Below are 25089 nucleotides of genomic sequence, written 5' to 3' on the forward strand. Positions count from 1 at the left end.
TCTTCTGCAGCTCCCGTTGCAGAGATTGCACATAACCTGTAAGCTGTGAATGCAAAGACAACAACTGTTGAGGAAAGTACAACCCTGTTTTGGGAGGTCCCCCAAACAACACCTCGTAGGGTGACAGCCCATGTGGTTGCCGAGGGGCATTCCGGATGGAATAGGGGGCAATGGGGAGACACTCAGGCCAAGGTTTTTGGGTATCGGAAGACGTTCAACCTTACCGCTACTCTCGGGGTGATATGGGGTGTGTCGCCGTTGACTCCAGTTCCACCAAAGAAATGCAGCCGTGTCCTTTGGAAGAGAGGTTAATAGTGGACAAAGAAGACATGTTAGCAGAAGAGGTGTTAGTATTGTTAGTCGTGTTGCAAAATTCAGCACTGTCATTGCTGTCCTCCCCCCCCTTCTCATCTTCCAACACAGGAAGAAGAGAAGCTGGGTTAAGAATAGTGCATCGTTTGATAGTGAGGTTAGTAGGGGTTAGGAGGGCTTTCCCCTGAGAGGGGTACCTTGCTTTGGATGTCCTGTTTTCGCAGGACCGTTCTTGCTGCACCGGTGTCGGTGAGGCAAGGGAGGGGATATTTTAATTCCTCTAGAAAAAGATGGATCTGGGCCGACACCGATTTGTCAACTTCCTATGAGAATTCATAGGAGTTACTTACCATGGTGGTCATAGGGGCGGAGGACTCATCAGGAATGAACTGCCACCGACCTTTAGGTAATTGGGGACAGCTCCTCCTCATGTGCCCCGTTTGGTGGCACTGGAAGCACCTGGGTGGGGGCCTATCCTTCCTGTGACCCAGATCCCTTGGTTTTTCGTGTGGGGTCTGGGACATAAGAACTTTGGCCTTGTCTTGTTTTCTTCTATCCATTTCCCTCTCTATTGCCGCAAGAGTGGAAAGGATAGCAGGGATAGACATCTCATTATATTCGGGTCGGGCCAGAACCAGCCTTTCCCGAATTTTAATATTGATGCCTTCCAAAAATTTGGCCCGCAACAGAATGTGCGTCGCGGTCACCTTTACCCCTTCAGTTGGAGCATCAGGTCCAACTTCCAGATCCGCATCCAGTGCCGCCTGCTTGAGACGGCGCCAGAAGCAGGCGCTTTCCTCATTAGGACCCTGGGTGAGCTTCATCATGTCCGTAGTAGAGGTAGCACCATACATTTCTGGAAGCTTTGCCTTTAGCTGTGTACAGAACTCTTTGCCCCCTGAAGTCATCTCCTCATGCGTGGTTATAGAGCACCCTGCAATCACTGTACTGGCCACTTCCATGCCCACCTTTGCCCGTAGGATCTGTGCACAATCTGACCCGCTCATACCATAGCTGAACTGGTTTTGTCCAAACATTCGAGCAAATCCTCTCGGATTGACTCGATAGTCCGGGAGCTCAGCCAGAATAGTGCGGATCTCTGCCGGGGTGAAAGGGACATGCCAAACTACCCGTTCCCCTAAAGTCCGTTCCCCCCGTGCATTGGGAGGACCTTCAAATTGCTGCACCCTGACTGGATAGGCCTCGGTCCGGGAAGAGTGCAAGGGCTGACCCAGCATCATCGGTGGGCTTAGATTAATCACCTCGCTTACTGCACCTTCAGGTTTGAGGTCCCTCAGATCAGGGTATAGCTGGGGGGCAGGGGTCTGATCAGTGGTTCGTAGCGCTTTGATGCAATCCGCCCTGTTTTTTAACCGGGTGTCTATTCCCCTTGATTCACAGATAGTCTGCAAATCGGTTGTTGAGAAGGCTTCATAGTTGGAAACAGAAGGAGCTGGGGTGAAGCAGGAAGAAAGGAGAGGTAGAGGTAGAGGCTGAGGCATAGAGACAGAAGGTACATCAAGAGTGACGTCACTAACAGAAGAGACAGGTGCAGTTATACTTATCTCAGCCACTGTTGGTTGTTGGGGAACCCCAGCAGACCCTGATCCTGCCTGCCTTAGTAGAGTCAGCCCTGAAAGAGCTTCCTCCACCTCTGACACTGGATCCTCCTGTTTTATTCCCTCTGGAGGCCAGGTATACATCACCTGGTTCTTCCGGACAGACACCAGTTTATGTATGCCTTGCTTCCCTAATCGGATTGACCTGTGAAGCCATAGCTGTGCGATCTCTAGTTCTGACGCCTGCATCCGTGGTTCAAATTCAGAGATGAATTTTTCCCACCTCCATGCGTCAAATGTACCTTCCCGGGGAATTTCCCATCTGGTACCCTTCGACCATTTATTCCACCTTTTGAGGGGTTCTGTAGACTTCCCCCCCAAACTCACCTTCATCAGTTGTGCAGCTGTCCTTACCCTGAAGAGGGCTGGTTCCCCCTCTCTCTTCATGGACTGACTACTGCCCATCGTGACTAGTCACTGGTATATATCCCGCGTCCGGGTACCTGTTTACCCCCTGGAGCACTCGGTGGGATCCTACCGAGAGGCCTGATTCCACCACTTTCCCAGCACAGCGTAATTTATGTGATACTTATCGATCACCCGAAGCGCATCAAGTGGCGGTCAGACTGAGAGCACACCTCCCACTCCCACAGCGTAATTTGTGTGATCCTGACCACCCGAAGTGTTTGTGGTGACCAGGACTTCCCTGGACCGCCCACTCACACAGCGTAATTTATGTGGCTCTCATCACCCACTGTGTTTGGCAGGCCACACCGCACAATGATGAAAGTGGCTTTTCTCTCCCTGCACACAGTAGCTAACACAAGTCAAAACAAAAAGAGGGGTTCTTGGATGTTACTTAGGGGTCACTGGTTGGGCAGAAACCTGCTAACTGACCTTTAGGAAATTTGTGTAAAGAAAAAAACTTTCCTAATACACACAGAAAAAAAACTCTTTTCAACCTGAAAAACTGTTAAAAAGGACAAAGTGGATCCTTATGAAAAACACGGGACGTTTCACAGTAAAACAATTACACAGAGGTAAACCGAAAAACTGCGCCAAAAGTAACCTTGTTGCTGACGCAAAAATCACTCCTATCAGCACCGCTAAACGATCCACGTTATACACGCAATCTTTACTGCAACCACCTAGAACCGTTTACACAAAAAGTCTGCTGGACGTGAAACACGCGACACAGCAGCTTAAAACAAACCCGCTTTACAATAAGGAACTACTTTTAACAGGAAAAACACAAGAAAAACATAATCACTATACAAGAAATCTATGTGCAAAAACCCAGACTTCACCGCGCTCACTAAATGTGGAACACGTGAAGGGAAAACTCGCTTAATACACTTTAAATTGGCTGGCAATACGCAAATTTAAAGCTAAAAGCAAACAAATGAAACTGTAAAAAATTTGGATTAAAAAACACAATATGGGTCAAATGCATATAGGAAACTTCATGCACATTGCATAGAGATTACTGCACATTTGGTAGCCAACGAAATGGCCACCAAACAAAAGGAGTCCATGTGGTTTAGTCAAGAAAATGACCCCCCACAGAGGAGCACATGGCAGATACTAGAATGACCCCCCACAGGGAAGCACATGGTAACGCTAGAATGGCCCCCCACAGGGAAGCACACGGCAGCCTCTAGCCTCAAAATTGCCTCTTACATAAAACAGACGTTTGGACAGAACATACACTGGACAATTACACAACAATATGAAGCACACATACAACACAATTTGGGCACAATCACAGAACGGACATAAAACACCAACATATCACACTAACATGCACATGTAACAGAAAGGACCCCCTGCTGCATGCTTGCTGGGAGCAGTAATACCACAAAACATTGTACAGACCACATAACACAGATCTTACAACAGTTAACAATTAACCTAAGCCTTTCAGCACTGTAATAATTACCTCACGTGGAGGGGGGTAAAGCAATCACCACAGTACCTACAGCCCACAAATACTTACCTAACACTATGCAACAACTTTTACCCACTAAAACATATACCCGTTTAATTTTTGGTTGGAAGATTTTTAAACTTGACCAAATCCAGCCAACCAAACCCACCCCCCCTGCTGCTCTCAGCAGAGACAAACCCTCGTCTTTTCACCCACAAATCAAGAGTTTAGGACAAAAAATGAGGTCCTTACCAAGCGGTATTTCTTGTTAGCTAACAGAGAGCGAAATCAGCCACACGAACACGCAAAAAGCGATCCTCTTAATGGCAGAGAGACCTGAAATGTGCCGGCATACTTTTTGCTAGTTCATGATGGCCATTCCCCCCTCGTTCTAGGTTAGCTACGCAAGAATACGCGTTAGTATCCACCAGGCTCGCCAAACTGTCTTGGAAATTCGCTTTAACGAATTTCTCCTTACCGTGAGTACTCGCAGTTGGATGCGCAGAAATCCCCATAAAGCTGTGCGAATCTCGCTTACCACGACTGCAGCCAAACTACACGATTCCTGCCTATCCAAATACTTTGGTTCTGTTGAATTTGTGGGTGATGGAGCTCCGTTACCCTAGAATGATCACACGACACTCTAAGGCTGGTTGCAATCCACATAAGGGCTGATTTTAGGCTCAGCTCTCTGTTTTATTAAGAATACACACATGCCCCCCACATGAATAAAGTCAATCCCTCCCACCGAACAATACAATGGGGATTGCTTATACAGAGGATGTACATTCCAATTGGAGCATAGCCTTTGCTATTATCTATCACTGGTCCTCCCCCATGAACCTTCTGAGGTCAGCAGACTTCCTCCCCTTCCCCCCTATGAGCCATCTGAGGTCATATTTCCTGTCCTACTATCTTCTATTGGTATGTACATTCTCTGTACAAGCACTCTCTAAAAATATCAGTCTGTACCTGGATGGGCCCGATACGATCTTTATTAAAACACATCCATCCCAGATACAGTTTCAAGTTGGTAATGGGTTGTAAGATATGCATAAGCCTACACGTGGAGTTCACACCGCTTGCGCATTGCGTTATGAAGCCCACGTGGTACCATGCTGCTGATATGTGGATACAGGCCCACGGTCTACTGACAGCGGCATTCGCATGGAATGCCGTGGTGGTATACACGCCGGTCTATAAGCGCAGATCTGCCATCTCATCCATTACCAAGCCGAGTACTGTAATACATACATTGTACATGCGCATGGCCCAATTGCAGCCTTCAGAGCTTTAATTAAGCCACACGAGAGACATATGAATAACACGAATACATGACACATTTAAAGTTCGACCAACAATACAAAATTTCCATGACAGGGGGGGACAGATGGGTGGATGAGGAGAAGTGGGGGGGGACAGATGGGTGGATGAGGAGCAGTGGGGGGGGACAGAGGGGTGGATGAGGAGCAGTGGGGGGGGACAGACGGGTGGATGAGGAGCAGTGGGGGGGGGCAGACGGGTGGATGAGGAGCAGTGGGGGGGGGACAGACGGGTGGATGAGGAGCAGTGGGGGGGGACAGACGAGTGGATGAGGAGCAGTGGGGGGGACAGAGGGGTGGATGAGGAGCAGTGGGGGGGGGACAGAGGGGTGGATGAGGAGCAGTGGGGGGGACAGACAGGTGGATGAGGAGCAGTGGGGGGGGGGCAGAGGGGTGGATGAGGAGCAGTAGAGGGGTAGTGTGGTGAATTGGGGGATGAATACCTGGCTGATGGTGTCCTGGTCTGGAGGTGGATGTGGAGCTCCTCTGATGACTCTCCTCTGGTCAGGTTCCTCTCCTCTACCTGTGTGGCCCCTTTGTCCAGTGGGAGCTGAATTGGCACCAGTATTCAGCTCTCTTTCAGCTTAAAAAGCCTCTGCTCATTGACCCCGCCCTTCTCCCCTCCCCTCATTGAATCCGCCCTTCTCCCCTCCCCTCATTGACCCCGCCCTTCTCCCCTCATTGACCCTCCCTTCTCCCCTCCCCTCATTGACCCCGCCCATCTCCCCTCCCCCTCTATATGAGGTATATGTAACATGAGTTCTACAGCTTCAGCCAGGATCATTTACATGACTGTAAGAACATCTGTGAGGGGGGGTGGTAACAACTGGAGGCTTGTGTTACAAAATGTTTGTCCTGTCCTGGTATTTGGGGTATTTGTCCTGTCCTGGTATTTGGGGGTGTTTGTGCTGTCCTGGTATTTGGGGGTGTTTGTACTGTCCTGGTATTTGGGGGTGTTTGTCCTGTCCTGGTATTTGGGGGTGTTTGTCCTGTCCTGGTATTTGGGGGTGTTTGTCCCGTCCTGGTATTTGGGGGTGTCCTGGTATTTGGGGGTGTCCCGGTATTTGGGAGTGTCCTGTCCTGGTATTTTGGGGTGTCTTGGTATTGGGGGTGTCCTGGTATTTGGGGGTGTCCTGGTATTGGGGGTGTCCCGTCTTGGTATTGGGGGTGTCCTGTCCTGGTATTTGGGGGTATCCTGGTATTGGGGGTGTCCTGGTATTTGGGAGTGTCCTGGTATTTGGGGGTGTCCTGGTATTGGGTGTGTCCTGGTATTTGGGAGTGTCCTGGTATTTGGGGGGTGTCCTGGTATTAGGGGTGTCCTGGTATTTGGGGGTGTCCTGGTATTGGGGGTGTCCTGGTATTTGGGGGTGTCCTGGTATTGGGGGTGTCCTGGTATTTGGGGGTGTCCTGGTATTAGTGGGTGTCCTGGTATTTGGGAGTGTCCTGGTATTTGGGGGTGTCCTGGTATTGGGGGTGTCCTGGTATTTGGGGATATCCTGGTATTGGGGGTGTCCTGGTATTTGGGGGTGTCCTGGTATTGAAGGTGTCGTGGTATTTGGGGTTGTCCTGCTTTTTGGGGGTGTCCTGGTATTGGGGGTGTCCTGTCCTGGTATTGGGGGTGTCCTGGTATTGGGGGTGTCCTGTCCTGGTATTTGGGGGTGTCCAGGTATTTGGGGTGTCCTGGTATTTGGGAGTGTCCTGGTATTTGGGGGTGTCCTGGTATTGGGTGTGTCCTGGTATTTGGGGGTGTCCTGGTATTTGGGGGTGTCCTGGTATTGGGGGTGTCCTGGTATTGGGGGTGTCCTGTCCTGGTATTGGGGGTGTCCTGGTATTTGGGGGTGTCCTGGTATTGGGGGTGTCCTGTCCTGGTATTGAGGGTGTCCTGGTATTGGGGGTGTCCTGGTATTGGGGGTGTCGTGGTATTTGGGGGTGTCCTGGTATTTGGGGGTGTCCCGGTATTTGGGGGTGTCCTGGTATTTGGGGGTGTCCTGTCCTGGTATTTGGGGGTGTCCTGGTATTGGCTGGTGTCCTGGTATTTGGGGGTGTCCTGTCCTGGTATTGGGGGTGTCCTGGTATATGGGATGTCCCGTCCTGGTATTTGGGGGTGTCCTGGTATTTGGGAGTGTCCTGGTATTGGGGGTGTCGTGGTATTGGGGGTGTCGTGGTATTTAGGGGTGTCGTGGTATTTGGGGGTGTCCTGGTATTGGGGGTGTCCTGGTATTGGGGGTGTCCTGGTATTTGGGGGTGTCTTGGTATATGGGATGTCCCGTCCTGGTATTTGGGGGTGTCCTGGTATTTGGGGGTGTCCTGTCCTGGTATTTGGGGGTGTCCTGGTATTGGAGGTGTCCTGGTATTGGGGGTGTCCTGGTATTGGGGGTGTTCTGGTATTTGGGGGTGTCCTGGTATTGGGGGTGTCCTGGTATTTGGGGGTGTCCTGGTATTGGGGGTGTCCTGTCCTGGTATTGGGGGTGTCCTGGTATTGGGGTGTCCTGGTATTTGGGGGTGTCCTGGTATTGGGGGTGTCCTGGTATTGGGGGTGTCCTGCTATTTGGGGGTGTCCTGGTATTGGGGGTGTCCTGCTATTGGGGGTGTCCTGGTATTTGGGGGGTGTCCTGGTATTGGGGGTGTCCTGGTGTTTGGGGGTGTCCTGGTATTTGGGGGTGTCCTGTCCTGGTATTGGGGGTGTCCTGGTATTTGGGAGTGTCCTGGTATTGGGGGTGTCCTGGTATTTGGGGGTGTCCTGGTATTGGGGGTGTCCTGTCCTGGTATTGGGGGCGTCCTGGTATTGGGGGTGTCCTGGTATTGGGGGTGTCCTGGTATTGGGGGTGTCCTGGTATCTTAGCCCCCCAGAAATGTGCTGTGCAGTGAGAAGTACAAGCTGTGTACACCCCATGATCTCCCCATAGTCTGCAGACGATATAACGGTCACACACAGCAATCAATATCCACTTATTGGGGTCCTTTTCCCATAAACATGGAGCGGGAGACATTTTGGTGAAATTTATAACTAACTTTGAGGTTACTTTATATATTTTATAGCTGAAAGTACAAAATATTGTTTTTCTTCAAAATTTTGGTCTTTTTTTGTTTATGGTGTGAAAAATAAAAAGCGCGCAGGTGATGACATCCCACCGACAGAAAGCTCTATTTGTGTGAAGAAAGGACGGATATTTAGTTTGGGTGCAGCGTTGCACGACCGCGCAATTGTCAGTTACATAAAGAGGCGTGGCCATGAAGGGGTGTACATCCTGCGTAGGGGGAGGGGATAAGGACACAAATTGGCGCTTTATTCTCATGGAGATCACATGGTTATTACTAGGAGGAGACGGAAACATTTGCTGGGTATTGGAGCTTTTGTGAGATGGATGGATTGGATGGCGACTGATTTGTATGGAGACATAATATAGAGCGGGAGGAATCCATGGTGTATTGTCACATGTATGAATGCAGGATTGGGGTACTATCCGTGTATTAGGGGGACCAATGACACCTTGGCTAGTATTGTAGATGAATCTGGGGGCGTCGGGGGCAATCTTCTTATGTTTATGGCCCTTTAGGGCAGATGTGATTTCTATGTATTTTATGGGAGATTTTCTCTGTATATTGGGAGTTTCCATCTTGTTGTATCATGAATGTAGTATGGAAGATGAGTCCTATGTACTAGGAATGGTCATTGGAAGGACAGAATAGGAGCCACATGATTGGCTGGCTAACCCCGTGACAGTATAGACTAGTGGGTGACATTGATTGAGATCTGCCCGCTGTGTGTATACAATCACCCGGCTAATGTCTAATATCAGGGGACACAATGTGCCAGCATTCATATCAGACTAAGGGAAAATGGCCGCCGGAGGAGGGAGTGCTAATCCACTGCACTGTAATATGATAACTGTGCGTACATTGTATTAGACTAAAGGAAAATGGCCACCGGAGGAGGGACAGGCGGGCTACAACAAAATGGAGGGAGATCTAATCCACTGCAATGTGATGTGTATAACTGTGCGAACATTGATATCAGACTAAGGGAAAATGGCCACCGGAGGAGGGACAGGCAGGCTACAGCAAAATGAAGGATGATCTAATCCACTGTAATGTGATAACTGTGATAATAGAAGTTTACGAGCCGCCATCATCTTTTGTTTTTCAGTTTTTTTTCTCTGTTGTTTTATGCTATTCAGCTTTTTTTGGACCAGCACCATCTAGTGTCTGCTCTGCATACTGCAGCCTCTGTATAAATCTGTCTGGAGTCACTTCCTATTTGTCTCACTTCCTGTCTGGTGTCACTTCCTGTCCCGGGAACACTTTCCTCCTTTCAGCCATTTTAGATCGGATTCCAGACGATCCTGTGATTGTCGGTCTCCATCCTGAACACACGGCCACCATAGGGCCAGCATGGGATCTTCTCCATGTCAGAGCACACGGGTAAGTCAGGTGGATCTCCTATTCCTGGTCCCGGCTCCTGTCCCTGCTATAGACGGACCAATCATCTTTGACTGAACCTTCCTCCTCGTCATCGATGATCTGGGTGTATTATTATTATTTATTCCAGGTACTTATATAGCGCCGTCAGTTTACATCTATATTGTACATTCCCATCAGTCCCCGCCCCCGAGGAGAGTACAATCTAAGGGCCCTAACTCACATTCATACATACACATACTAGGGACAACTTAGGAGACAATTCACCTCTCAGCATGTCTTTGTAGTGTGGGAGGAAACCTGAGTACCCGGAGGAAACCCACACAGGCACAGGGAGAACATGCAAACTCCAGGCAGGTGGTGCCATGGTTGGGATTTGAACCAACAACCTGAGTACTGCCAGGTGGAAGTGCTAACCACTCAGCCACTGTGCTGCCCCGTGCTGTATATATCTCAGCATCTACTTCTCAGTGTTGGTTTCCTCCTCATTGCCGGCCATTAAATGGGCCTCAGAATGGCTCCGGTATTCCCTCCTAGGAAGGACATTCAGGCCGATCTCCCACCATGTTCCTCTGATGTGTCCGAGACAGAATAACAGGAGAGACACCAGGAGAACCCGCTGGGACCTGACACTCCGAGAACCAGAGTTATGGTGGAGTATAGACCCTTCCTGAGATACTCCTCCCTGGGAACGGTCATACCTCCGTACTCCTCTCCTGTACATACCCATCACTGTCATACCTCCGTACTCCTCTCCTGTACATACCCATCACTGTCATACCTCCCTACTCCTCTCGTGTACATACCGATCACAGTCATACCTCCGTACTCCTCTCCTGTACATACCCATCACTGTCACAACTCCGTACTCCTCTCCTGTACATACCCATCACTGTCATACCCCCCACACTCTTCTCCTGTACATACCCATCACTGTCATACCTCCGTACTCCTCTCCTGTACATACCGATCACTGTCATACCTCCGTACTCCTCTCCTGTACATACCCATCACTGTCACACCTCCGTACTCCTCTCCTGTACATACCCATCACTGTCATACCTCCGTACTCCTCTCCTGTACATACCCATCACTGTCATACCACCGTACTCCTCTCCTGTACATACCCATCACTGTCACACCTCCGTACTCCTCTCCTGTACATACCCATCACTGTCATACCTCCCACACTCCTCTCCTGTACATACCCATCACAGTCATACCTCCGTACTCCTCTCCTGTACATACCCATCACTGTCACAACTCCGTACTCCTCTCCTGTACATACCCATCACTGTCATACCCCCCACACTCTTCTCCTGTACATACCCATCACTGTCATACCTCCGTACTCCTCTCCTGTACATACCGATCACTGTCATACCTCCGTACTCCTCTCCTGTACATACCCATCACTGTCACACCTCCGTACTCCTCTCCTGTACGTACCCATCACTGTCATACCTCCGTACTCCTCTCCTGTACATACCCATCACTGTCATACCACCGTACTCCTCTCCTGTACATACCCATCACTGTCACACCTCCGTACTCCTCTCCTGTACATACCCATCACTGTCATACCTCCGTACTCCTCTCCTGTACATACCCATCACTGTCATACCTCCGTACTCCTCTCCTGTACATACCGATCAATGTCATACCTCCGTACTCCTCTCCTGTACATACCCATCGCTGTCATACCTCCGTACTCCTCTCCTGTACATACCCATCGCTGTCATACCTCCGTACTCCTCTCCTGTACATACCCATCGCTGTCATACCTCCGTACTCCTCTCCTGTACATACCCATCACTGTCATACCTCCGTACTCCTCTCCTGTACATACCCATCACTGTCATACCTCCGTACTCCTCACCTGTACATACCCATCACTGTCATACCTCCGTACTCCTCTCCTGTACATACCCATCACTGTCATACCTCCGTACTCCTCTCCTGTACATACCCATCACTGTCATACCTCCGTACTCCTCTCCTGTACATACCCATCACTGTCATACCTCCACACTCCTCTCCTGTACATACCCATCACTGTCATACCTCCGTACTCCTCTCCTGTACATACCCATCACTGTCATACCTCCGTACTCCTCTCCTGTACATACCCATCACTGTCATACCTCCGTACTCCTCTCCTGTACATACCCATCACTGTCATACCTCCGTACTCCTCTCCTGTACGTACCCATCACTGTCATACCTCCGTACTCCTCTCCTGTACGTACCCATCACTGTCATACCTCCGTACTCCTCTCCTGTACATACCCATCACTGTCATACCTCCGTACTCCTCTCCTGTACATACCCATCACTGTCATACCTCCGTACTCCTCTCCTGTACGTACCCATCACTGTCATACCTCCGTACTCCTCTCCTGTACGTACCCATCACTGTCATACCTCCGTACTCCTCTCCTGTACGTACCCATCACTGTCATACCTCCGTACTCCTCTCCTGTACGTACCCATCACTGTCATACCTCCGTACTCCTCTCCTGTACGTACCCATCACTGTCATACCTCCGTACTCCTCACCTGTACGTACCCATCACTGTCATACCTCCGTACTCCTCTCCTGTACATACCCATCACTGTCATACCTCCGTACTCCTCTCCTGTACATACCCATCACTGTCATACCTCCGTACTCCTCTCCTGTACATACCCATCACTGTCATACCTCCGTACTCCTCTCCTGTACATACCCATCACTGTCATACCTCCGTACTCTTCTCCTGTACATACCCATCACTGTCATACCTCCGTACTCCTCTCCTGTACATACCCATCACTGTCATACCTCCGTACTCCTCTCCTGTACATACCGATCAATGTCATACCTCCGTACTCCTCTCCTGTACATACCCATCGCTGTCATACCTCCGTACTCCTCTCCTGTACATACCCATCACTGTCATACCTCTGTACTCCTCTCCTGTACATACCCATCACTGTCATACCTCCGTACTCCTCTCCTGTACATACCCATCACTGTCATACCTCCGTACTCCTCTCCTGTACGTACCCATCACTGTCATACCTCCCACACTCCTCTCCTGTACATACCCATCACAGTCATACCTCCGTACTCCTCTCCTGTACATACCCATCACTGTCACAACTCCGTACTCCTCTCCTGTACATACCCATCACTGTCATACCCCCCACACTCTTCTCCTGTACATACCCATCACTGTCATACCTCCGTACTCCTCTCCTGTACATACCGATCACTGTCATACCTCCGTACTCCTCTCCTGTACATACCCATCACTGTCACACCTCCGTACTCCTCTCCTGTACATACCCATCACTGTCATACCTCCGTACTCCTCTCCTGTACATACCCATCACTGTCATACCACCGTACTCCTCTCCTGTACATACCCATCACTGTCACACCTCCGTACTCCTCTCCTGTACATACCCATCACTGTCATACCTCCCACACTCCTCTCCTGTACATACCCATCACAGTCATACCTCCGTACTCCTCTCCTGTACATACCCATCACTGTCACAACTCCGTACTCCTCTCCTGTACATACCCATCACTGTCATACCCCCCACACTCTTCTCCTGTACATACCCATCACTGTCATACCTCCGTACTCCTCTCCTGTACATACCGATCACTGTCATACCTCCGTACTCCTCTCCTGTACATACCCATCACTGTCACACCTCCGTACTCCTCTCCTGTACATACCCATCACTGTCATACCTCCGTACTCCTCTCCTGTACATACCCATCACTGTCATACCACCGTACTCCTCTCCTGTACATACCCATCACTGTCACACCTCCGTACTCCTCTCCTGTACATACCCATCACTGTCATACCTCCGTACTCCTCTCCTGTACATACCCATCACTGTCATACCTCCGTACTCCTCTCCTGTACATACCGATCAATGTCATACCTCCGTACTCCTCTCCTGTACATACCCATCGCTGTCATACCTCCGTACTCCTCTCCTGTACATACCCATCGCTGTCATACCTCCGTACTCCTCTCCTGTACATACCCATCGCTGTCATACCTCCGTACTCCTCTCCTGTACATACCCATCACTGTCATACCTCCGTACTCCTCTCCTGTACATACCCATCACTGTCATACCTCCGTACTCCTCTCCTGTACATACCCATCACTGTCATACCTCCGTACTCCTCACCTGTACATACCCATCACTGTCATACCTCCGTACTCCTCACCTGTACATACCCATCACTGTCATACCTCCGTACTCCTCTCCTGTACATACCCATCACTGTCATACCTCCGTACTCCTCTCCTGTACATACCCATCACTGTCATACCTCCGTACTCCTCTCCTGTACATACCCATCACTGTCATACCTCCGTACTCCTCTCCTGTACATACCCATCAATGTCATACCTCCGTACTCCTCTCCTGTACATACCCATCAATGTCATACCTCCGTACTCCTCTCCTGTACATACCCATCGCTGTCATACCTCCGTACTCCTCTCCTGTACATACCCATCGCTGTCATACCTCCGTACTCCTCTCCTGTATATACCCATCGCTGTCATACCTCCGTACTCCTCTCCTGTACATACCCATCACTGTCATACCTCCGTACTCCTCTCCTGTACATACCCATCACTGTCATACCTCCGTACTCCTCTCCTGTACATACCCATCACTGTCATACCTCCGTACTCCTCTCCTGTACATACCCATCACTGTCATACCTCCGTACTCCTCTCCTGTACATACCCATCACTGTCATACCTCCGTACTCCTCTCCTGTACGTACCCATCACTGTCATACCTCCCACACTCCTCTCCTGTACATACCCATCACAGTCATACCTCCGTACTCCTCTCCTGTACATACCCATCACTGTCACAACTCCGTACTCCTCTCCTGTACATACCCATCACTGTCATACCTCCACACTCCTCTCCTGTACATACCCATCACTGTCATACCTCCGTACTCCTCTCCTGTACATACCCATCACTGTCATACCTCCGTACTCCTCTCCTGTACATACCCATCACTGTCATACCTCCGTACTCCTCTCCTGTACATACCCATCACTGTCATACCTCCACACTCCTCTCCTGTACATACCCATCACTGTCATACCTCCGTACTCCTCTCCTGTACATACCCATCACCGTCATACCTCCGTACTCCTCTCCTGTACATACCCATCACCGTCATACCTCCGTACTCCTCTCCTGTACATACCCATCACTGTCATACCTCCGTACTCCTCTCCTGTACATACCGATCACTGTCATACCTCCGTACTCCTCTCCTGTACATACCGATCACTGTCATACCTCCGTACTCCTCTCCTGTACATACCGATCACTGTCATACCTCCGTACTCCTCTCCTGTACATACCGATCACTGTCATACCTCCACACTCCTCTCCTGTATATACCCATCACTGTCATACCTTCACACGCATCACCTACCTCCCCCCACACACAGATCACCTACCTCCCCCCACACACAGATTACCTACCTCCCCCCACACACAGATCACCTACCTCCCCCCCCCCACACTGATCACCTACCTCCCCCCACACTGATCACCTACCTCCCCCACACACAGATCACCCCCCCAAACACACAGATCACCTACCTCCCCCCACACTGATCACCTACCTCCCCCCACACACAGATCACCTACCTCCCCCCACACAGATCACCTACCTCCCCCACACACAGATCACCCCCCCCCCAAACACACAGATCACCTACCCTAATTTCGATGGTTCCGGGTTCGGCATCCAAACATCTTTTGTGTTCCCCAAACCCTGCAGAACCGAACCGAACCCAGAGCAGCTCTTCTCATCACTTATCATGACCCCCCGGTCACTGCTCACTGTGTGGGGGCCCAACATCCAATCCATGATCTCCATGGCATGGCCATCCATCACATCCCTGATCCCTATAGAGGAGGAGATTTCTACTTCACCATCACCCCTTCTGGATCCACACCTCATGTACGGGTGATCCCCCCCGGGATCATTGTTCCATTTCATTTCTGGATCCACACCTCATGTACGGGTGATCCCCCCCCCCCCCCGGGATCATTGTTCCATTTCATTTCTGGATCCACACCTCATGTACGGGTGATCCCCCCCCCGGGATCATTGTTCCATTTCATTTCTGGATCCACACCTCATGTACGGGTGATTCCCCCCCCCCCCCCCCCCCGGGATCATTGTTCCATTTCATTTCTGGATCCACACCTCATGTACGGGTGATTCACCCCCCCCCGGGATCATTGTTCAATTTCATTTCTGGATCCACACCTCATGTACGGGTGATCCCCCCCCCCGGGATCATTGTTCCATTTCATTTCTGGATCCACACCTCATGTACGGGTGATCCCCCCCCCCCCGGGATCATTGTTCCATTTCATTTCTGGATCCACACCTCATGTACGGGTGACCCCCCCCGGGATCATTGTTCCATTTCATTTCTGGATCCACACCTCATGTACGGGTGATCCCCCCCCCCCAGGATCATTGTTCCATTTCATTTCTGGATCCACTCCTCATGTACGGGTGATCCCCCCCCCCCCGGGATCATTGTTCCATTTCATTTCTGGATCCACACCTCATGTACGGGTGATTCCCCCCCCCCCCCCCCCGGGATCATTGTTCCATTTCATTTCTGGATCCACACCTCATGTACGGGTGATTCCCCCCCCCCGGGATCATTGTTCCATTCCATTTCTGGATACACACAACTTGCTGATGGTCCCCAGCTATGTGTTGTGGTCTCACTTCTTCAGTTGCAATGTACTGGTCACACACGTTGCTTGTCATGGTACATTTCCTGTTCCCGGAGCTCACAATACATTTTTTTCCATTTTTTTTTTTCCAGCATTTATACTTTCCAGCTGCTCCCTTATTATCTCACGTCTGGACTACTGCAACTCCCTCCTCACCGGCCTCCCTCCTCACCGACCTCCCTCCTCCCCGACCTCCCTCCTCACCGGTCTCCCTCATCACAGACTATCCCCGCTTCAGTCTACCCTGAACTCAGCGGCCAGACTCATCCACCTCACCAACCGCTCCGCTTCTGCCACCCCCCCTCTGGCATTCCCTCCACTGGCTCCACCCCCTCTGGCATTCCCTCCACTGGCTCCACCTCCCTCTGTCATTCCCTCCACTGGCTCCACCCCCCTCTGTCATTCCCTTACTGGCCTCCACTCAGTGTCCTCCACCCCCTCTGTCATTCCCTCCACTCAGTGTCCTCCACCCCCCTCTGTCATTCCCTCCACTGGCTCCACCCCCCTCTGTCATTCCCTCCACTGGCTCCACCCCTCTCTGTCATTCCCTCCACTGGCCTCCACTCAGTGTCCTCCACCCCCCTCTGTCAATCCCTCCACTGGCTCCACCCCCCTCTGTCATTCCCTCCACTGGCTCCACCCCCCTCTGTCATTCCCTCCACTGGCTCCACCCCCTCTGTCATTCCCTCTAATGGCTCCACCCCCCTCTGTCATTCCGTCCACTGGCCTCCACCCTCCTCTGTCATTCCGTCCACTGGCCTCCACCCCCCTCTGTCATTCCGTCCACTGGCCTCCACCCCCCTCTGTCATTCCCTCCACTGGCCTCCACCCCCCTCTGTCATTCCCTCCACTGGCCTCCACCCCCCTCTGTCATTCCCTCCACTGACCTCCACCCCCCTCTGTCATTCCCTCCACTGACCTCCACCCCCCTCTGTCATTCCCTCCACTGTCTCCACCCCCTCTTCCAATCCCTCCACTGGCCTCCATCCCCCTCTGTCATTCCCTCCACTGGCTCCACCCCCCCTCTGTCATTCCCTCCACTGGCTCCACCCCCCTCTGTCATTCCCTCCACTGGCTCCACCCCCCTCTGTTATTCTCTCCACTGACTCCACCCCCCTCTGTCATTCCCTCCACTGGATCCCGATTGCCCAAAGCATCAAATTCAAACTACTAACACTGACATACAAAGCCATTCATAACTCCGCCCCAAACTACCTCACCGACCTGATACCCAAATACCACCCAAGCCATACTCTTCGCTCCTCACAAGACCTCCTACTTTCTAGCTCCCTGGTCTCCACCTCCCACGCCCGACTGCAGGACTTCACTAGGACTTCCCCATCCTATGGAACTCCGTACCCCAATCCATCAGACTGTCACCTACCCTCCTCACCTTTAGGCGCACCCTGAAAACCCATCTCTTCAGGGAAGCCTACCCCACCCTCACCTAACAGCCGATCTCCTCCTCTCCTCCTACCACTCCATCCCCCACAGCCACTTCCTCCTGTACCACTCTCCCCCCCCTCCTAGATTGTAAGCTCCCAGGATCAGGGCCCTCGCCCCCCTCGTGTATTGTATTGTTACTGTATTGTCTCATGTTCTGTCCCCACTATAATGTACAGCGCTGAGCAAACCTTCTGCCGCCATATAAATCCTGTATAATAATAATAATATTTGGACCGGCACCATCTACATCGCGTTCCACATTATTCTGCAAACTCTATTTAAGTGTCACAAAGATGAAATCTTTTGTTTTTCAGTGTAACTCATGGATGGCATTGTGTGTCAGGGCTCTTTTGATCACTGAAAACAATCTGGGACACCGGAGATAATTAGATTGGCCGGTGAGCCCAACTGAAGGAAAAACTACTAAAGGACGGCGTTCCCCATTATTACCCGCTTGTCACCCGCCGCAGTGTTTTTACTGTAGCAGAGCGGCACCTGTCTTTTAACGTCGCTGTGCAAAACAGGTAGGGGACGCGCAAGGCATGTGCCCGCCCTACCCGTCCCGTTGATGGAGGCAGCGGAAGGCCATCACCGGATCCCAGCCGGTCATTACCCGCCGACTCCAGGCGATTACCGGTAATCACTGACAGATAGCACGGCGGCAGTATTTACATTGCAGCTCTGTCATCTGTCAGTTCAGAGCAGGCTGATCCTGAGAGAAGACTTTATCTCCCGGGATCAGCGTGTCCCTGTGCAGTACACACCCCCGCCCCGCCCCCTAGTAAAACACTCCCCCCACACAGTTAACCCTTTCACTGAATACAAAAGTGAACCCCTTCCTCCCCTGTGCCATTAGTAGTGGCAGGGTTTTTTTTTTTTTGCACTCATCACTATATTGGTGTCACTGAGGATGTCAGTGATCTCAAGTCAGTTCCTCCCCAGTGTCACAATGTCACAATGTCCGCTGCAGTCCCATCATAAGTCGCTGATCACTGTCATAAATCGCAGATCACCGCCATAAGTCGCTGATCACTGTCATAAATCGCAGATCACCGCCATAAGTCGCTGATCACTGTCATAAATCGCAGATCACCGCCATAAGTCGCTGATCACTGTCATAAATCGCTGATCACCGCCATAAGTCGCCGATCACTGTCATAAGTTGCTGATCACTGTCATAAATCGCTGATCACCACCATAAGTTGCTGATCACTGTCATAAATCGCTGATCACTGCCGTAAGTCGCTGATCACTGTCATAAATCGCTGATCACTCCATAAGTCGCCGATCGCCGCCATTAGTATAATTAAAAAAAAAATCCCAGTATCTTTCCCGCCATTTGTAGACGCTATAACTTTCATGTAAACCAATTAATTTACACGTATTGGGATTTCTTTTAGCAAAGACATGTCACAGAATGCATTTTGGCCGAAATTTATGACTAAATTTGATTTTTACATTTTTTTACTGGACATGTTTTATAGCAAAAAGTCCAAATATTGTTTTTTTTTTTTTTCAAAATTGTCAGACTTTTTTTTTATAGTGCAAAAAATAAACACCGCACAGGCGATCGAATACCACCGAAAGAAAAAAAAGGATGTAAATTTTGTTTGGGTGCAGCGTTGCACGATCACGCAATTGTCAGTTGAATTAGTGCAGTGCTCAGTAGCAAAAAGAGGCGTGGTCAGGAAGGGGGGTAAATCCTCCGGAGGGGGAGGGGTTAAGCAGATCCCCATTTTCAAGCAATATGGGGAAGAAAAAGGACCTCTCTGCTCCCGAAAAGAGTGAAATAGTTCGATGCCTTGGACGAGGGATGAAAACATTCGATATTTCAGGAAAACGTAAGCGTGATCATCGCACTATGAAGAGATTTGTGGCTGATTCAGAGCACAGACGGGTTGGTGCAGATAAAGGCACATTGAGGAAGATTTCTGCCAGATCCATGCATCGGATCAAGAGAGCAGCTGCTAAAATCCCATTACATAGCAGCAAACAGATATTTGAAGCTGCTGGTGCCTCTGGAGTCCCACGGACATCAAGGTGTAGAGTCCTCCAGAGTCCTGCAACTGTGCAGAAACCTTCTATTCGGCCACCACTAACCAATGCTCACAAGCAGAAACGGCTGCATTGGGCAGAAAAATACATGAAGACTCATTTTCAAGCAGTCCTGTTCACTGATGAGTGCCGTGCGACCCTGGATGGTCCAGATGGATGGAGTAGTGGATGGTTGGTGGACGGCCACCCTGTTCCAACAAGGCTGCGACATCAGCAAGGTGGTGGTGGAGTCATGTTTTGGGCCGGAAGCATGGGAACAGAGCTGGTCGGCCCCTTTAGTGTCCCCGAAGGTGTAAAGATGACCTCTGCAAAGTATGTGGAGTTTATGACTGACCACTTTCTTCCCTGGTACAGAAGGAAGAACTATGCTTTCCGTAATAAAATCATCTTCATGCATGACAATGCACCATCTCATGCTGCAAAGAATACCTCTGCATCAATGGCTGCTATGGGGATAAAAGGAGAGAAAGTCATGGCGTGGCCTCCATCCTCCCCTGACCTCAATCCTATTGAGAACCTTTGGAGCATCCTCAAGCAAAAGATCTATGAGGGTGGGAGGCAGTTTACATCCAAACAGCAGCTCTGGGAGGCTATTCTGACATCTTGCAAACAAATTCAAGCAGAAACTGTCCAAAAACTGCCAAGTTCAATGGATGCCAGACTTGTGATCTGCTATCAGATAAGGGCTCCTATGTTACAATGTAACGTGACCGCTTCAAATGTTTACAAAGTTACAATGTTGGGAAAAGTTTGATTGAAAAGCTTTTGATTTCAGTAAATCTGCTGCAAACACAACAAATGACAATTTTCAGTTCTTTACAACCTAGAAAGTGTTTGGAAACTTCCTGTGCGGAATAATCCGGAACACAAATCCTGTTATCATTAGGAGGTTTGTTCAATAAAATGTGAATTGTCCTCTTCATAGCTGATAACCTGAGAATTCTGCCGACTGATATTTACATCAATTATTGAGGGAAATGAGGAAATATCATTTGCAGAATCATTTGGAACACGGTGTAGTCTCTGCTCTCCATACTGCACCCTCTGTATTCATCAGTTATTTTCATGTTCCTCATTATGAGACCAACCCAGGAAATCCCAGTGTGAGATGTACGAAATGCTACATCCTGTACATGAAACACTTCCCTGTTTTCGGACATTTTACAGCTGGTTCCAACCAGTCAAACAGGTTCTCCGTCTCCATCTTATACACACGACCACCAGCATGGGATCTCCTCCACTTCAGACCACATAGGTAAGTCAGGTTCCTATTCCTTAATAATATAATAGCAGGGTGTAGTGCTTAAACATCATCATCATATGATATGTCAAGCCTAATAAACAGCTTCTAAATATAATAAAACATCAATAGATTAAAATAACAATCCTAAAAAACAAGTGAGAAAGTGACATAGTGCAAATACATACATAAAAGTGTATTGCGTCACTAATCAGTGACCCGCCATGTGCACGGTGTCAGGTATAGTCCAAATAATAAGGTGTCTATGGGTCTTCCGGATCCAAATGACTGGTCCAAATGGTTGGTGATAAGGGAAAGTGTAAAGACTGCGCACTCACCAGACGCGCAATCACACTGCACATTTAGAGATATCAATCTCAAAGTTACAGGGTATCCCCTTTAAAGGTCTGGTCAGATCTGGTGTCCCTCTGGAATCTACATCAGCCGTCCCTGGATGGCTCACCTCCTCTGTAGATAGTGGGAGCTCAAAGGAGCTCAGGAAAAAAGGAGGTCCATAGCGTGATACCGTATGAGCAGAGGGGGCTTTATTAGCCAGATAAATGAATGAACAGAAATCACTGACCAGTATGAGGATCCAAGATGGCTGCCGGGACCGGTATGGTGTCAGCAGTGTGGCATCCTAGTGCTGTAGACCCGATCACTTTAGCAGGTCATAGACAGGTCATTTATCGGCTGAATTGTCGGCCGATACACAAAATAATTGGTCGTTGCCGCCATGGATGCTGCCACCAATGGTCACGAAAGAATGGACAAGAAACCAGAGACAGAGGAGCACACCATACAATGTGACAGCAATGCAAATACTTTATATTTTTTTTGGATACAAATGGATACATTTGTTGCAACAGCAAGACTTTTTCATATAAAATATAATCGCGGACTGGACTTCCAGTTCATAGGAAGGATTCAGGTGTCTCCCATTCCGATGATCCATTCACTTTAGCAGAATAAAATGTCCTCTTCTAGATGTGACAGTCTGCAATCGTCTTCTTCTTCATTCTTCCTTCTTCTTCCTTTTTCTGCTTCTTCTTCTTCTTCCTTTTTCTTCTTTTTCTTCTTCTTCCCATTATTGCCAGGAAAATCGGCCGATTGTCCATATCGGCCACAACTTTTCCAACAAGACCAATAAAAAAACTATGCAAACCCCCCCAAAAAATGGCCGACCAAATAACCCAATAACAGTGCAAAAATCAGCCGATGTCTGTAAGCTTGATGAAGAGGGTCACCACGTTCTCCAAATGTTGGAGGAACTATACTGCTGATCTAGGATTTCAGTAAATCCGGCATCACAATCTACTTCTCAGTGTTGGTTTCCTCCTCATTGCCGGCCATTAAATGGGCCTCAGAATGGCTCCGGTATTCCCTCCTAGGAAGGACATTCAGGCCGATCTCCCACCATGTTCCTCTGATTGGTCCGAGACAGAATAACAGGAGAGACACCAGGAGAACCCGCTGGGACCTGACACTCCGAGAACCAGAGTTATGGTGGAGTATAGACCCTTCCTGAGATACTCCTCCCTGGGAACGGTCATACCTCCGTACTCCTCTCCTGTACATACCGATCACTGTCATACCTCCGTACTCCTCTCCTGTACATACCAATCACTGTCATACATCCACACTTTTCTCCTGTACATACCGATCAGTGTCATACCTCCGTACTCCTCTCCTGTACATACCCATCACTGTCATACCTCCGTACTCCTCTCCTGTACATACCGATCACTGTCATACCCCCCCACTCCTCTCCTGTACATACCGATCACTGTCATACCTCCGTACTCCACTCCTGTACATACCCATCACTGTCATACCTCCGTACTCCTCTCCTTTACATAACCATCACTATCATACCTCCGTACTCCTCTCATGTACATACTGATCACTGTCATAACCCCCACACTCCTCTCCTGTACATACTGATCACTGTCATACCTCCATACTCCTCTCCTGTACATACCGATCACTGTCATACCTCCACACTCCTCTCCTCTACATACCAATCACTGTCATTCTTCCCATACTCCTCTCCTCTACATACCAATCACTGTCATACCTCCGTTCTCCTCTCTTATACATACTGATCACTGTCATACCTCCGTACTCCTCTACTGAACATACCCATCACTGTCATACCTCCACCACTCCTCTCCTGCACATACCGATTACTGTCAAACCTCCACACTCCTCTCCTGTACATAGCGATCACTGTCGTACCTCCACACTCCTCTCCTGTACATACTGATCACTGTCATACCTCCGTACTCCTCTCCTGTACATACCCATCACTGTCATACTTCCGTACTCCTCTCCTGTACATACCCATCACTGTCATACCTCCACACTCCTCTCCTATACGTACTGATCACTGTCATACCCCCCACACTCCTCTCCTGTACATACCGATCACTGTCATACCTCCCACACTCCTCTCCTGTACATACCCATCACTGTCATACCTCCGTACTCCTCTCCTGTACATACCCATCACTGTCATACCTCCGTACTCCTCTCCTGTACATACCAATCACTGTCATACCTCCGTACTCCTCCTGTACATACCCATCACTGTCATACCTCCCACACTCCTCTCCTGTACATACCGATCACTGTCATACCGCCGTACTCCTCTCCTGTACATACCGATCACTGTCATACCTCCGTACTCCAATCCTGTACATACCCATCACTGTCATACCTCCGTACTTCTCTCCTGTACATACCCATCACTGTCATACCTCCGTACTCCTCTCCTGTACATACCGATCACTGTCATACCTCCGTACTCCTATCCTGTACATACCGATCACTGTCATACCTCCACACTCCTCTCCTGTACATACCGATCACTGTCATACCTCCACACTCCTCTCCTGTACATACCGATCACTGTCATACCCCCCATACTCCTCTCCTGTACATACCAATCACTGTCATACCTCCGTACTCCTATTCTGTACATACCAATCACTGTCATACCTCCACACTCCTCTCCTGTACATACCGATCACTGTCATACCTCCGTACTCCAATCCTGTACATACCGATCACTGTCATACCTCCACACTCCTCTCCTGTACATACCCATCACTGTCATACCTCCGTACTCCTCTCCTGTACATACCCATCACTGTCATACCTCCGTACTCCTCTCCTGTACATACCCATCACTGTCATACCTCCGTACTCCTATCCTGTACATACCGATCACTGTCATACCTCCACACTCCTCTCCTGTACATACCGATCACTGTCATACCTCCACACTCCTCTCCTGTACATACCGATCACTGTCATACCCCCCATACTCCTCTCCTGTACATACCGATCACTGTCATACCTCCGTACTCCTCTCCTGTACATACCGATCACTGTCATACCTCCACACTCCTCTCCTGTACATACCGATCACTGTCATACCTCCACACTCCTCTCCTGTACATACCGATCACTGTCATACCCCCCATACTCCTCTCCTGTACATACCAATCACTGTCATACCTCCGTACTCCTATTCTGTACATACCAATCACTGTCATACCTCCACACTCCTCTCCTGTACATACCGATCACTGTCATATCCCCCATACTCCTCTCCTGTACATACCCATCACTGTCATACCTCCGTACTTCTCTCCTGTACATACCAATCACTGTCATACCTCTGTACTCCTCTCCTGTACATACCAATCACTGTCATACCTCCACACTTTTCTCCTGTACATACCGATCAGTGTCATACCTCCGTACTCCTCTCCTGTACATACCCATCACTGTCATACCTCTGTACTCCTCTCCTGTACATACCGATCACTGACAGACCCCCCACACTCCTCTCCTGTACATACCGATCACTGTCATACCTCCGTACTCCACTCCTGTACATACCGATCACTGTCATACCTCCATACTCCTCTCCTGTACATACCCATCACTGTCATACCTCCGTACTCCTCTCCTTTACATACC

The 25089-nt window shown here is 49.7% G+C and overlaps 1 protein-coding gene across 1 annotated transcript in view; it reads left to right on the forward strand.

Moving 5' to 3' along the window:
- Window positions 1-9419: 9419 nt before the first annotated feature.
- LOC149434742 (uncharacterized) overlaps window positions 9420-25089 on the forward strand; it is a 55548-nt gene continuing 39878 nt past the window's right edge. Inside the window, exon 1 of the mRNA XM_089663445.1 lies at window positions 9420-9542. The gene's annotated coding sequence lies outside the window, so the exon portion shown is untranslated. The remainder of the gene's footprint in view (window positions 9543-25089) is intronic.

Source organism: Staurois parvus, unplaced genomic scaffold (assembly GCF_062004578.1).
Source record: "Staurois parvus isolate SC_StPar_1 unplaced genomic scaffold, SC_StPar_1.0 ptg001689l, whole genome shotgun sequence".
NCBI lineage: Eukaryota > Metazoa > Chordata > Amphibia > Anura > Ranidae > Staurois > Staurois parvus.